The sequence below is a fragment of the Trichomycterus rosablanca genome, chromosome 4 (assembly GCF_030014385.1).
Source record: "Trichomycterus rosablanca isolate fTriRos1 chromosome 4, fTriRos1.hap1, whole genome shotgun sequence".
Lineage (NCBI taxonomy): Eukaryota > Metazoa > Chordata > Actinopteri > Siluriformes > Trichomycteridae > Trichomycterus > Trichomycterus rosablanca.
The window spans coordinates 44,930,676-44,944,523 of record NC_085991.1 but is presented as its reverse complement, the minus strand read 5'-3'; the positions used below and the strand labels follow the sequence as shown (position 1 = coordinate 44,944,523).

The following is a 13,848-nucleotide window of genomic DNA, read 5'->3' as shown; positions in this document are numbered from 1 at the left end:
TGACTCCTGGTTGTGCCTGTAACAGAGCACCTGACCTTGCTGGTGGTCCCTGTGTTTCTAATGTCCCATTTCTAGTGAAGCTGTGTCATAATCAGAGCTCATGTAGTAGCATTGTTTAAAAGGTCATTTCAGTTGATTAGCTCAAGTAAATCAAAGTATGTGGACACCCTTCATAATGATTCAGGTGTTTAACCCCTCCACAGCTAACAGGTGTATAAAATCATTATAATAAAATGAAATAAAAATGTCATAATTAAATCATTATAATAAAATGAAATAAAATTTGTATAATTAAATCATTACAGTTAAATGAAATAAAAGTTAATAATAAAATCATTATAATAAAATGAAATAAAAAATGTAAAAATAAAATCATTACAATAAAATGACAAACTTCTCATAATTAAATCATTATAATAAAATGAAATACAATTTTCATAATTAAATCATTATAATAAAATGAAATAAATTTTTTATAATTAAATCATTACAGTTAAATGAAATAAAAGTTAATAATAAAATCATTATAATAAAATGAAATAAAAAATGTAAAAATAAAATCATTACAATAAAATGACAAACTTCTCATAATTAAATCATTATAATAAAATGAAATACAATTTTCATAATTAAATCATTATAATAAAATGAAATACATTTTTCATAATTAAATTATTATGAAAATGTAATAATAAAATCATTATAATAAAATGAAATAAACATTTTATAATAAAGTCATCATAATAAAATGTCAGCTTTGTACCAACAGTTTGAAAATAGCTTTGTTCTAGAAAAATAGCAAACAGATTTGGTACTGTGTTGTTGTCTAGAAGAATCTGAAGCAAGTCTCCTTTATCTGTCTGTCATTTCCTGTCTTGTTGCTGTCTGTCTGCCTGTCTGTGCCTGCTGTACAGGTTCCCTGATGTTCTGCACAGCAAGTGTAGACAGGCAGACACACCACAACTACTGCCTCACGCTTACCAAACCGAAGGATAGTGACAGCTGTCATTTAGTTTCCCCCGAGATCCCCTTTGAAACAGACAATTATTGTATATATCTGTCAGTAACATTACGAATATAGACGGAGGTGGTAACATAAATAATACATTAAAATATTTGAATGTTTTTAATATTAAAATAAATCTGTATGTATTTTGACATCTTTAGTTTAATTAAAAGGATTCATAAATATGTATTATTTTTTAATTGGTAACTCTACCCACTGTATCCTCCTCCTATCACGTAATAGCAGGCTGGTTTTGTACTAATTACTGATAATTAACTATAGCAGCTCATATTCGTTGCTGTTAGAAAAAATGTCAGAGTACATTCTGGTCATTAACAATTGCCATATCAAAAGCAAAAGCTAAAATGTCTAAAAAACATAGAATATTTTTGATTTATGCTACAATAACACTTATGTGCCAGGTGTACTGAACTGAAAATGAAGCCATACTACAAGATGCTAAACCAAAGTAGAACAATACTATGACTAAAACCCACAAACAAAAAGAGGTAACAGAAAAATAAAGGAGGTGGCCAAAATAACTGAAACAAAATAACACTGAAAGCCACAAAAACATCCACAGCCCACAACAGAGAAATGGATAGAAAAGGGTTACCACAGAAAACTGGTTGTCACAATATGGCAAACTAGTCAGAGTCCTGATGAAAACCAGGTTTTCGAAAAAGAGGAAAAAAGCAAACCCAGAACAAGCCCCACCAACTGGTGCAACCTGCATCCAATGTGGGTCCAAACAGGCCTCTGAACAATAGCTCTGCTGTTACTGCCAAAAAGTGCCTCAACGCTACTGAGTTACCAGAAGACACAAACTATGCTGGCCTCATACACCAGCAGAAAACCAGAACGGGTTGAGTCACGGTTTCAAAATAAAGGCTGGTTTGCCGACAAAGGAGCTGGCAAATATGTAAGGAAGAAACCACACTGAAAGACCCACTTGTAAAACCAATTCATGCACAGTAGACTTTTGGAATTTAGAATCATTTGACTTTGGATTAAACATTTGTAATCCTTCTAGGTGTGTGGACCTGTACAAGTACTCAATCAGTCTTTGTTTTGAATAAAAAATGTGACTATTTCACCGTGTTGATTAATTTGACCCCAAACCGACATCTATATAATCAGAATCTGTATTATTATCAAGGCTTGCTCCTTACGTTATGATCCCGTTGGGATGTGAAGCATTTGTTTGGGGTCTTTCACACAGCTGGAGAAAATCCAAGTATCCAGTTGGTATTGCACACACACACATTTTGGTATTAGTCTCTATATAGGGATATATACCCTGGATAGTAAATTACGCAAATAGGATTTATTCTGTAAGCATTTTCAAGTATTTTAGTTATCCAACATTCATTAAATCATTAATAATAACATATGCAATAACAGGCAATTAGAAAGAGTGCAATTACTCACCACATTACTACCAATAGCAACCAAATCATAGTATTTCAGCTCTTAGTTTACATAGGCAATACAAATACAAAATGTAACTCACTTACATTTTATTGTCATTATTTGAATTTATTATACATTGCAAATCCAATAATCTAATATACACTGATCAGCCATAACATTAAAACCACCTCCTTGTTTCTACGCTCACTGTCCATTTTATCAGCTCCACTTACCATATAGAAGCACTTGTAATTGCAGTTCTACAATTACTGACTGTAGTCCATCTGTTTCTCTGCATGCTCTGTTAGCCCCTATTCATGGTGTACTTCAATGGTCAGGACTCTCCCAGGACCACTACAGAGCAGGTATTATTTGGGTGGTAGATCATTCTCAGCACTGCAGTGACACTGACATGGTGGTGGTGTGTTAGTGTGTGTTGTGCTGGTATGAGTGGATCAGACACAGTAGTGCTGATGGAGTTTTTAAACACTTCACTGTCACTGCTGAACTAAGAATAGTCCACCAACCTAAAATATCCAGTCAACAGCACCCCGTGGGCAGCGTCCTCTGACCACTGATGAAGGTCTAGAAGATGACCAACTCAAACAGCAGCAATAGATGAGCAATCGTCTCTGACTTTACATCTACAAGGTGAACCTACTAGGTCGGAGTGTCTAATAGAGTGGACAGTGAGTGAGCAGCATTGTGTCTGATCCACTCATACCAGCACAACACACACTAACACACCACCACCATGTCAGTGTCACTGCAGTGCTGAGAATGATCCACCATCTAAATAAAACCTTCTCTCTGGTGGTCCTGTGGGGGTCCTGACCATTGAAGAACAGGGTGAAAGCAGGTTTAAAAAGTATGTAGAGAAACAGATAGGCTACAGTCAGTAATTGTAGAACTATAAAGTGCTTCTATATGGTAAGTGGACTGCCTACACCTGCCTACACCCTGCCTACCAAATACACACTGACTTAGAAAAATACACACTCACTCTGTGTTAACTGGCAAATGCTCAGAGCTTATTCACACTGGCTGGAAAAACAAGCATTTATAATGTCAAAACACAAGCAGCCAATCGGCTTGCTCTGAGCAAATCCTTCACAGCATTGCTATTTCCTCACGCCTGCCCCTGCGCAACCAACAGCCCTCCGACATTCTCCGCTAAACAACCCTAACATACACTTTCAGCCAGCAGCCTTAAAAACAGCTTACACAAGCTTCGTTCAACTTTCACCTGATAACAATCATAAAATCAGATCACCCAATAAACTCTCTCGGTCTGTTGATAAAACCTAGCTGGTAAACAGACGCCAGGAGAAGCAGGAATGCGGCAGGACTTTCACCAGGCGTTAACAACAACCAGCTGCCAGAATCATTATCACAGAGGAATTCTTTAACCCAGAACTCTAACATGTCTGTTGTGAAAGAAAGAAATGATTGCTAACTGGTTTCCATACACGCATAACAAAGAGATTTACTTTTTTATTGCTTACAGTCAAGTTAAGGTACTAATCCTGAAACAGGGCCTTGCTTTTTGCATTGGAGCCTTTAAGCCCATGGCCATATGATAATAATAATAACCTAAGCTAGATGGAATCCCTTTATTTGTTATATATACACATACACATGTACAGTACAATGAAATGCTTTTTTCTGCAAATCCCAGCTTGTATGGAAGCTGGGGTCAGAGGGCGGGGTCAGCAGTTGTAGCACCTACGGTCAGAAGGTTAATGGTCATGCTCAAGGGGCCTAACAGTGGCAGCATGGCAGAACCAGGTTTCAAACTCACAACCTTACAGTTGGTAACCCATAGCTTTACCCACTAGGCTACCACTTAACACTGGGCTTAACAGTAAGTGCTTTCACTTGTTCCAGTAGCTTTGAGTTCATGGCAGACTGTTTTTAGTGCTTTATGAGGTTTGAGTTTTCTTCCTGACCTTGGCAAGACCCTGTTAATATGGGCACAGAGAAGACACCAGCTATGGTCAAATTATCACAAACAAGGAATTACCATGCCATGCACACAAAGTTAAATAACACAAAAAATTAGATCACCAAATTAATTATTTAAATTGGTTCATATTAATATTTCATGACTTGTGGAACAGTGGTAAATTACTCTGTTCCAATAACATTAGGTTTCAGGATTTGAATTCCCAGCAGTTGCATCGGCGGGCATCTATATACAGACATGATCGACTATGTCTGAGGCCCTACGATAGATTGGCATTCGGCCCAGGGTGTGTTATTGCATAATGCCCAGTGATTCCAGAAATGATAGAGATATACACTGATCAGCCATAACATTAAAACCACCTCCTTGTTACTACACTCACTGTCCATTTTATCAGCTCCACTTACCATATAGTAAGTATGAGTATGTATGAGTATACTCCACTCCCTGCCTCACCGAGATACAACGTAGTCATGGTGTGCGATAAATAACTGCAATTTCCTTTGGGATCAATAAAATGTTATCTTATCTTATCTTATCTTATACAAGCACTTTGTAGTTCTACAATTACTGACTGTAGTCCATCTGTTTCTCTGCATGCTTTGTTAGCCCCCTTTCATGCTGTACTTCAATGGTCAGGACTCTCCCAGGACCACTACAGAGCAGGTATTATTTGGGTGGTGGATCATTCTCAGCACTGCAGTGACACTGACATGGTGGTGGTGTGTTAGTGTGTGTTGTGCTGGTATGAGTGGATCAGACACAGCAGCGCTGATGGAGTTTTTAAACACCTCACTGTCACTGCTGGACTGAGAATAGTCCACCAGCCAAAAAAAATATATCCAGCCAACAGCGCCCTGTGGGCAGCGTCCTGTGACCACTGATGAAGGTCTAGAAGATGACCAACTCAAACAGCAGCAATAGATGAGTAATAGTCTCTGACTTTACATCTACAAGGTGGACCAACTAGGTAGGAGTGTCTAATAGAGTGGACAGTAAGTGGACACAGTATTTAAAAACTACTGTAAGCAGTAGCCTTATGGTTAAGGTACTGAACTAGTAACCAGAAGGTCGCTGGTTCAAGCCCCACCACTACCAGGTTGCTGCTGTTGGGCCCTTGAGCAAGGCCCTTAACTCTCAATTGCTCAGACTGTATACTGTAACTGTAATGTAAGTTGCTTTGGATAAAGGCGTCTGCTAAACACAGCACAACACACTCTAACACACCACCACCATGTCAGTGTCACTGCAGTGCTGAGAATGATCCACCACCTAAATAATACCTACTCTGTGGTGGTCCTGACCATTGAAGAACAGGGTAAAAGCAGGTTAAAAAAGTATGTAGATAAACAGATGGACTACAGTCAGTAATTGTAGAACTACAAAGTGCTTCTATTTGGTAAGTGGAGCTGATAAAATGGACAGTGAGTGTAGAAACAAGGAGGTGGTTTTAATGTTATGGCTGATCAGTGTATATACTTTTATCTTATTATTTATTTATCTCCACTCACACACATCACAGGATCCCCTCCTGCAGTACATTTCATTAACTGCTAATAAAACATAACATTCTTAGATCTGAAGTTATCTTTAAACTATGTGTGAGTTTAAACTTGCATTAAAGATCAAACCTAGCATTTTCTGTTGAGTTATCTAATGAGATATTTTAGATTATTTTAGATAAGTTGTTATCATCTTATTTTATGCCTCACTATTCACACAGCATTATATACATAACGAAATATTTTGCTAAAGTGACCTGAATACAAAGAAAGTGAAATAGTTGAAACATTCCAGATGACTGATTCTTCGGGTGAAATTAATAATCACAGTGGATAAAATTACATTTTCTATTTGAAAAGGAAAGTTACTAAGTAGGGTGGCACAGTGGTGCAGCTGATGGAGTCATTGTCTGTACCGAGAGTAAAAACGTTTGGCATATTTTTCTCGTGTCCGCCTGGATTTCCTTTTTCCGATTCTCTCTCACCTCCTGAACGATTTGCAGGAGAAGAGCTGCCCTTTGATGGATTGGTGCCCTGTCAAGGTGTATTTTTGGATGCACCTAGTAGCATCACCAGAATTAAAGAGCAATGAATTAAGTTCATGAATTACTCCTTCATTCAGTTATCTTTAACAACCACTAGATTTTGATCAGGGTTCCGGTGAGTCTGATGCCCACCCCCCACTGGAAAGGGTGCTATTCCATCTCATGGCAATACACACCAACCCATTTACTCTCGCACATCCAGAGCAGCCAATCCAAATCGTGCTTGATTGTAGTGGCGGTAGGAAACAACCTAAAGTAAACCCACATGTACCCCCTGTACCACACCCACACTACCAGATCTGTATCAGTTACAACTTTGCTTCCATCACATGTAGACTAGGATGGCAAAAAAAAAAAGATATAGGGCAAATTTTACTACCATATTCATTGAATGTTTATTTTTCTGTCATTTTAATGAGGTTAAAAATGTAGATAATTATAAATTATTTAAATTATTACTTAAACATTAAATATCCATTATATTAAGCTAATTACCCAAATTGATTTAGTTTTTTATCTGAACTAGTATTTGTGAACTGGTAAAAAGTTTCTCTTTCAACTAATTAGTGATTTCTGTCTCACTGAAACTTGGCATAAACCCTTGGATTATTTTACGTTAAATCAGACCACGCCAATGGGATACTCGTATATTGATGAACCTCGTATGGAAGGGCGAGGTGGTGGTGTTGCTGCAGTCTATAGGGATGATATTAAAATAACCACTTTGTCTTTTCCTGCTGCTCTTTCTTTTGAACACCTGGCTTTCAAGTTGTCAGGGCCTACTCCTCTGGTCACTGCTGTAGTTTATCGTCCGCCAAAGCCAAACGCTTCCTTTCTCTCTGATTTTTCAGATTTTTTAACCCAGCTTAGTGCCCTCTCATCCTCTGTACTGCTTATGGGTGATTTTAACATCCATATTGATGACAACAACTGTAAATTTGCCAGGGAATTTTTGGAATTGTTACAGTGTTTTAATTTCACACAACATATACATTTTCCAACTCATAAAAAAGGTCATACTCTTGACCTTGTCTGCTCTACTGGTGTCCTAGTTCATCAGCCGTCCAGCCATGACCTTACTGTCTCTGATCATTTGACAATCATCATGGACATTGAGGTCACTAGGCCCATCACTAGAGCTAAACGTAAAATATCCTTCAGGAATCTTCAATATATCTCTCCCTCTGCTTTCTCAGATTCTCTTGTTAAAAAGATGTCTGTCTGTCCTGTACTGTCTAGTAATTCATCTGACCTTGTCAATTACTATAATGACATACTCGCCTCATGTCTTGATGAGCTGGCTCCTTTGAGAACCAAATTTGTTTCATTTAGTCATTCTGCACCATGGTACACAATTGAGCTTCACCAAATGAAATCCCGTAAACGCCAGCTTGAAAGACTTTATAAGAAAACCGGTCTAACAGTACATTATCAGATTTATTCTGATTATCTTCAACATTACAAAGACGCTCTTACGGCAGCCCGATCCACTTACTATTCCGAACTCATACATGCTGGATCAACAAATCCTAAGACTCTCTTTTCCACAATAAATAAACTTCTCAAACCAGTTGACAATACTACCAATTCCTTTACAGTTGACAAGTGTAACTCTTACCTCTCATTTTTTCAAACAAAAGTTGAGAATATCCACAATTTTCTGACAGTTTCCCCTGTCATCTCTGTTTCTCCGCCTATCTCATCTCAATTTATTACCCAGCCTCTGTCTCAGTTCTCACCTGTGTCTCATTTGGACCTATCTGAGATCTTAACAGGGATGCGAAGCTCCACTTGTGTTTTGGATCCTGCTCCATCCAAACTTGTTAAGGGTTGTTTTCCAGTTATCTCATCACTTATCACAGAGATAATCAATTCCTCTCTTAGTTCTGGCTCAGTCCCTCAATCACTCAAATTGGCTGCTGTTACTCCCATACTTAAAAAACCTGGACTTGACTCTAACATTATGAGTAACTTTCGGCCCATTTCCAATCTTCCATTTCTGTCGAAAATACTGGAACGTGTTGTTGCCTCACAGCTCAAAGATCACCTAAATTCCAATAATCTATTTGAATCATTTCAGTCTGGTTTCCGCCCCCAGCACAGCACTGAGTCAGCCCTCCTCAAAGTCACAAATGACCTTCTTCTTTCCTCAGACTCTGGACAAATTAATATTCTCGTCCTCCTTGATCTTACTGCAGCTTTTGACACCATTAATCACTCCATTCTTCTGTCCCGCCTTGAATCCTCTGTCAACATCACTGGTACTGCCCTTTTGTGGTTAAGGTCATATCTCGTAAACAGACAACAGTTTGTTAATATCAACAATTGTAGTTCTGCCATTGCTCCACTGTCCCAAGGCGTTCCCCAAGGCTCAGTGTTAGGTCCCCTTTTGTTTATTCTTTATATGCTCCCCCTTGGTGACATCATACGTCGGCATGGTTTACATTTCCACTGCTATGCTGATGATATTCAGCTTTACATCTCCTCCAAATCCATTAATACTGAACTTCACTCCACTCTGACAAATTGCATCACTGAAATGAAATTGTGGATGAAAGCTAATTTCCTCAAATTAAACTGTGAAAAATCTGATATGATCATCGTAGGTCCTACAACCCTGGCAAAAACCACAAAAAATTTTCAAATTACCATTGATAATGACACTTTGTCTCCGTCTTCTAACATCCGAAATCTTGGTGTAATTTTTGATAGCAACCTCTCTTTTGACCGCCATGTAAATCACATCACCAAAACTGCTTTCTTTCATCTAAAAAACATAGCACGTCTACGTCCATCACTCTCCTTTTCTGCCGCCGAAACCTTGATTCATGCTTTTATTACATCCAGAATTGATTATTGCAATAGCATCCTTTATGGTACATCTAACAAAATCCTAAAAAAACTTCAGTATATCCAGAATTCAGCTGCTCGCCTCCTTACTCATACTCGCTCCCGTGATCATATTACACCTGTTCTACAAAAACTTCATTGGCTTCCCGTTGCTCAACGCATTCAATTCAAAATTCTTCTATTCACTCACAAAGCTCTCCATAATCAGGCCCCATCCTACCTCACCGACCTGCTCCATCAGCACATTCCCTCCCGTAGCCTTCGCTCTTCTGAGGCTAACCTACTGTCCATACCCTCTAGGACCAAGCACCGGACCTGGGGTGACAGGGCCTTTTCCATAGCTGCTCCATCTTTATGGAATGCTCTCCCCAAACACCTACGAGATTGTCCTGACCTGTCCAAATTCAAGTCACTTCTCAAAACTCATCTATTCAATATGGCATTTAACTTGTAACAACACGAAATAAATGCTTTTATTTTTGCTATTCTTTTTAATAGTTTTTATACTTAGATCACGACAGAAATGTGAAGTCCTAGATCCTAAAACTTGTAAAGTTTTCAGTTTCCTGATTGCATGTAAATCTGTCCTGTTTCTGTCTAATTTTAAGAAATTGTTCTATATTTGTTGTTCTCTCTCATAATTTAGCTAATTTTTAATGAACTGTCTTATGCTGCTCTCTTTGTTTTTATCTTAATTATTCTTGATGTTGATGTACTATTTTGATTTTGTACTATGATTTGTATGGTGTATGTACGTATTTGTTTTGATTATTTGTCTTATGTAAAGCGTCTTTGAGTATCTTGAAAAGCGCTATATAAATAAAATGTATTATTATTATTATTATTTACTGTTAACTAAATTAATAAATAAAAATAAAAATTATTTCAAGGAGAAAAGTCATGTTTTTACACTGATCAGCCATAACATTAAAACCACCTCCTTGTTTCTACACACACTGTCCATTTTATCAGCTCCACTTACCATATAGAAGCACTTTGTTGTTCTACAATTACTGACTGTAGTCCATCTGTTTCTCTACATACCTTTTTAGCCTGCTTTCACCCTTTTCTTCAATGGTCATTATTTAGGTGGTGGATCATTCTCACACTTATACCAGCACAACACACTAACACACCACCATGTGCTGAGAATGATCCACCACCCAAATAATACCTGCTCTATGGTGGTCCTGGGAGAGTCCTGACCATTGAAGAACAGCAAGAAGGGGGCTAATAAAGCATGCAGAGAAACAGATGGACTACAGTCAGTAATTGTAGAACTACAAAGTGCTTCTATATGGTAAGTGGAGCTGATAAAATGGACAGTGCGTGTAGAAACAAGGAGGTGGTTTTAATGTTATGGCTGATCAGTGTAAAACAGTTATATATTTACATTATGGCATTTAGCAGTCAATTTTATCCAAAGCGACAACTGTGATCATTTTCAATTCAAGCAATTGAAGGTTTTCCTTGCTCAGAGGCCTAACAGAGGCAACCTAGCAAATGTAGGTCTTAACCTTCCACTTACTAATCCATTGCCTTAACCTCCAGTGACATGATTATATTTGTATCAGCAGAAGTAAAATTTAATAATATTTTCCAGGCTGCCTTTTCATCATAAAATCGAATACTTTCTAGTTTACGCAACATAATTGTTTATGGGGACTTTTTTCAATAATTGTTTGAGCAAAAATCATGGTAATACACATCACCAAATGCAACATTTTCCCTTTAGTAACTGTCTAGCATTATAGTAGATGTCATAACTGACTTTTTCATTTCAGTTACATAAACTCATCACAAATAGACTGTCAGCTAACAAGCAAATAGCCTAGCATGCATTAGTCCCAGATACAAAGTAGAATTTTAATTTACATCATTAAACTTGTACTGATATTTTTAACAGTTGTGATTCATGTGGGTTATGTAATATAACCCAATGACCATTGCTGGATAGCATGTCAGCTAACTAGCCAGCTCCAGAATGATAAGAGAGCTGTGTCATCAATGCAGCAACTCAAAAACTGGGGTGGCCTGTTCTTAATAAACTTGTAATGTTTTCTGGTCTTATCAAGTGTCATTTTGGTAATTTTACAATCAGTTTGCATCCATAGATTGTCAGTTATTTTTTAAATATGAGCTAAACATAGAAAAAAAAAAAAAGTAACAAAGCAACTGATTCTACTATTATTAATTATTATTTAATAATAATTTAAATATAAAATTTGATAAACTCACTATTGTGGAGCTGTTGTGAACACGTTTTTTTTGTCATGAATACTCATTAAGTCCTTGTTTTAAATATTAAAATAAAAGTTCTGCACTGTGATGATTCATTTGACCATAAAAATTTCAGAGGCACCTAAAATATACACAATAATTTGGTAACCTTTCTTATTTTAATATATAATAGGATAATTATATTTTCTTAGTAGGGTTTTGCAGTTTTGCAATGTTGTATTAGTCATAAGAGTGGTTTAGAACTTACATGTTTTTTTCTGGAGGTAATAACAGTTGAGTTTGAGTTGGCTATAAAATTGGTTTGCTGGAATTTGTAAAACCGCGGCATTCCACAGCTTTTCTGAAGCGATGATTGGCGCTTGGCAAATCATTTTGCTTTTCTAACTTAAGAGCTTTGTGTGCTTTAATGTTAGATTAAAAATGGAATTGCTGTTTTTATATAATTTACATAAGTAAAGTATATATTTAGTTTGTATGCCATTTGTTCTCTTATTCTTCTGAAAAATATACAAATAAAAAGATTAGACAATTGCAAATAAAGTGCAGCCTAATTAAACCAGTGCGGAACAAATGGAAGCTTAAAAAGAACTGAGAACGTACAGTTTCGACCCTCTGAAGAGCATAAATGAACCAGACAGACTGTGAAGTCATTAGTGCTGTGCATCCTCACCCAGTCTAACCAATGTGCAGACTACTGTACACTTACATACTCATGAACAGGTAGTCTGAACACTGGGCAGACGGAGAAGAGTAAGAGCTGCATTTCAAGTTGGAAAGACGCGTCTCCATCCTTTGTCCTCCCTTCTCCTCCTCAAAAAAGAGAGTAGTCCATTAGCTGCATTCCAGTTTGGCTCTTTCTGGCCTCCGACACATAGTTTGGAAGTTGCGTTCCTTTTCTTTCTTTTTTTTTAACGGGTCTCAACATTGGTCTCAATCTTGCCTGCGTCCCGTGTCACCAGATGTGCTGAGAGCCGTATTCAGGCTTGACGTGGCACATTCGTTTAAGCGACCGCCGTGAATTTGGGGCGTTCTTTCGTGGAAGAGATATTAGGAGAAAAGGAAAGAGCGAAGGAAGAGAGAAAATTCGAGAGGGAGGGATTGTCGGCTCCATATATGGGATGGACATCAAGGGGTCCTCAAGTTGCAGAATGCCGTCGGTTTTACAGAGTTGATGTTAGTTCATAAGGTTAAATCCCAAATCACAGTTGTCTTTGTGTGCACCTCAGTCTGAGCTTAGTAAAGTTTGTTTTTTGTTCTGCCCGAGATTTTCGGCTCTGTGTCTGCTGCGCTCGTTTTCCTTCTCTTTCTCTTTACTTCTGCTGTTAAAGGCTACCAGATGTTTAGACTTAATGCCAGGCTGTTATTTAATCTCTCTCATTCCTTCTCACTCACCCTCTCAGTTTCGTGCTTTTGCTCGTCTTTCCCACCAAGAAACATTTCGAGGCAGGAAGTGGGGCCCCCAGAAATGGGGGAAATTTTTGGAAAATATTTATTCGATGAATAATGTAAGAAGCTTGTAACACTCTTGCACTGCATCCACAATGTGCTCTAAACTCAAAGCCTCTGGAAGGCTGATTTTGATTATACTGATGTGTTTTTGGAGTTGAATAAAAACCATAAGCTTTCTAGGGATTTTAGACAAGAAAATGCAACATCATCCCATTAAATCTTTAGGGCACATTTATTTTTAAGCTCTACAATTATGAGCCAATTATATTTGATCTATTATATTGTTAGAGTAAGTCAAATTCTGATATAGATTCCCAAAACTAAACCAAGTTCGACTGCTGGTTTGGTACTTTTGTGTAGGATTGAGTAGAATGTTTCTTAGTGTAGTTAGTAATACTGTATACACCATAGCCATAACATTAAAACCACCTCCTTGTTTCTACACTCACTGTTCATTTTATCAGCTCCACTTACCATATAGAAGCACTTTGTAGTTCTACAATTACTGCCTGTAGTCCATCTGTTTCTCTACATACTGTTTAAGCCTGCTTTTACCCTGTTCTTCAATGGTCAGGACCACCACAGAGCAGGTAATATTTAGGTGGTGGATCATTCTCAGCACTGCAGTGACACTGACATGGTGGTGGTGTGTTAGTGTGTGTTGTGTTGGTATGAGTGGTCAGACACAAATACCGTGTCCACTCACTGTCCACTCTTTTAGACACTTCTACCTAGTTGGTCCACCTTGTAGATGTAAAGTCAGAGATAATCACTCATCTACGTATTGCTGCTGTTTGAGTTGGTCATCTTCTAGACCTTCATCAGTGGTCACAGGATGCTGCCCATGGGGCGCTGTTGGCTGGATATTTTTGGTTG

At 37.7% G+C, this 13,848-nt stretch overlaps 1 protein-coding gene across 1 annotated transcript in view; it reads left to right on the top strand.

The window, feature by feature from the left end:
• The window catches only part of dnm3b (dynamin 3b), a 53,282-nt gene that overhangs the window by 24,654 nt on the left and 14,780 nt on the right, over positions 1-13,848 (top strand). The gene's annotated exons all lie outside the window — the stretch shown is intronic.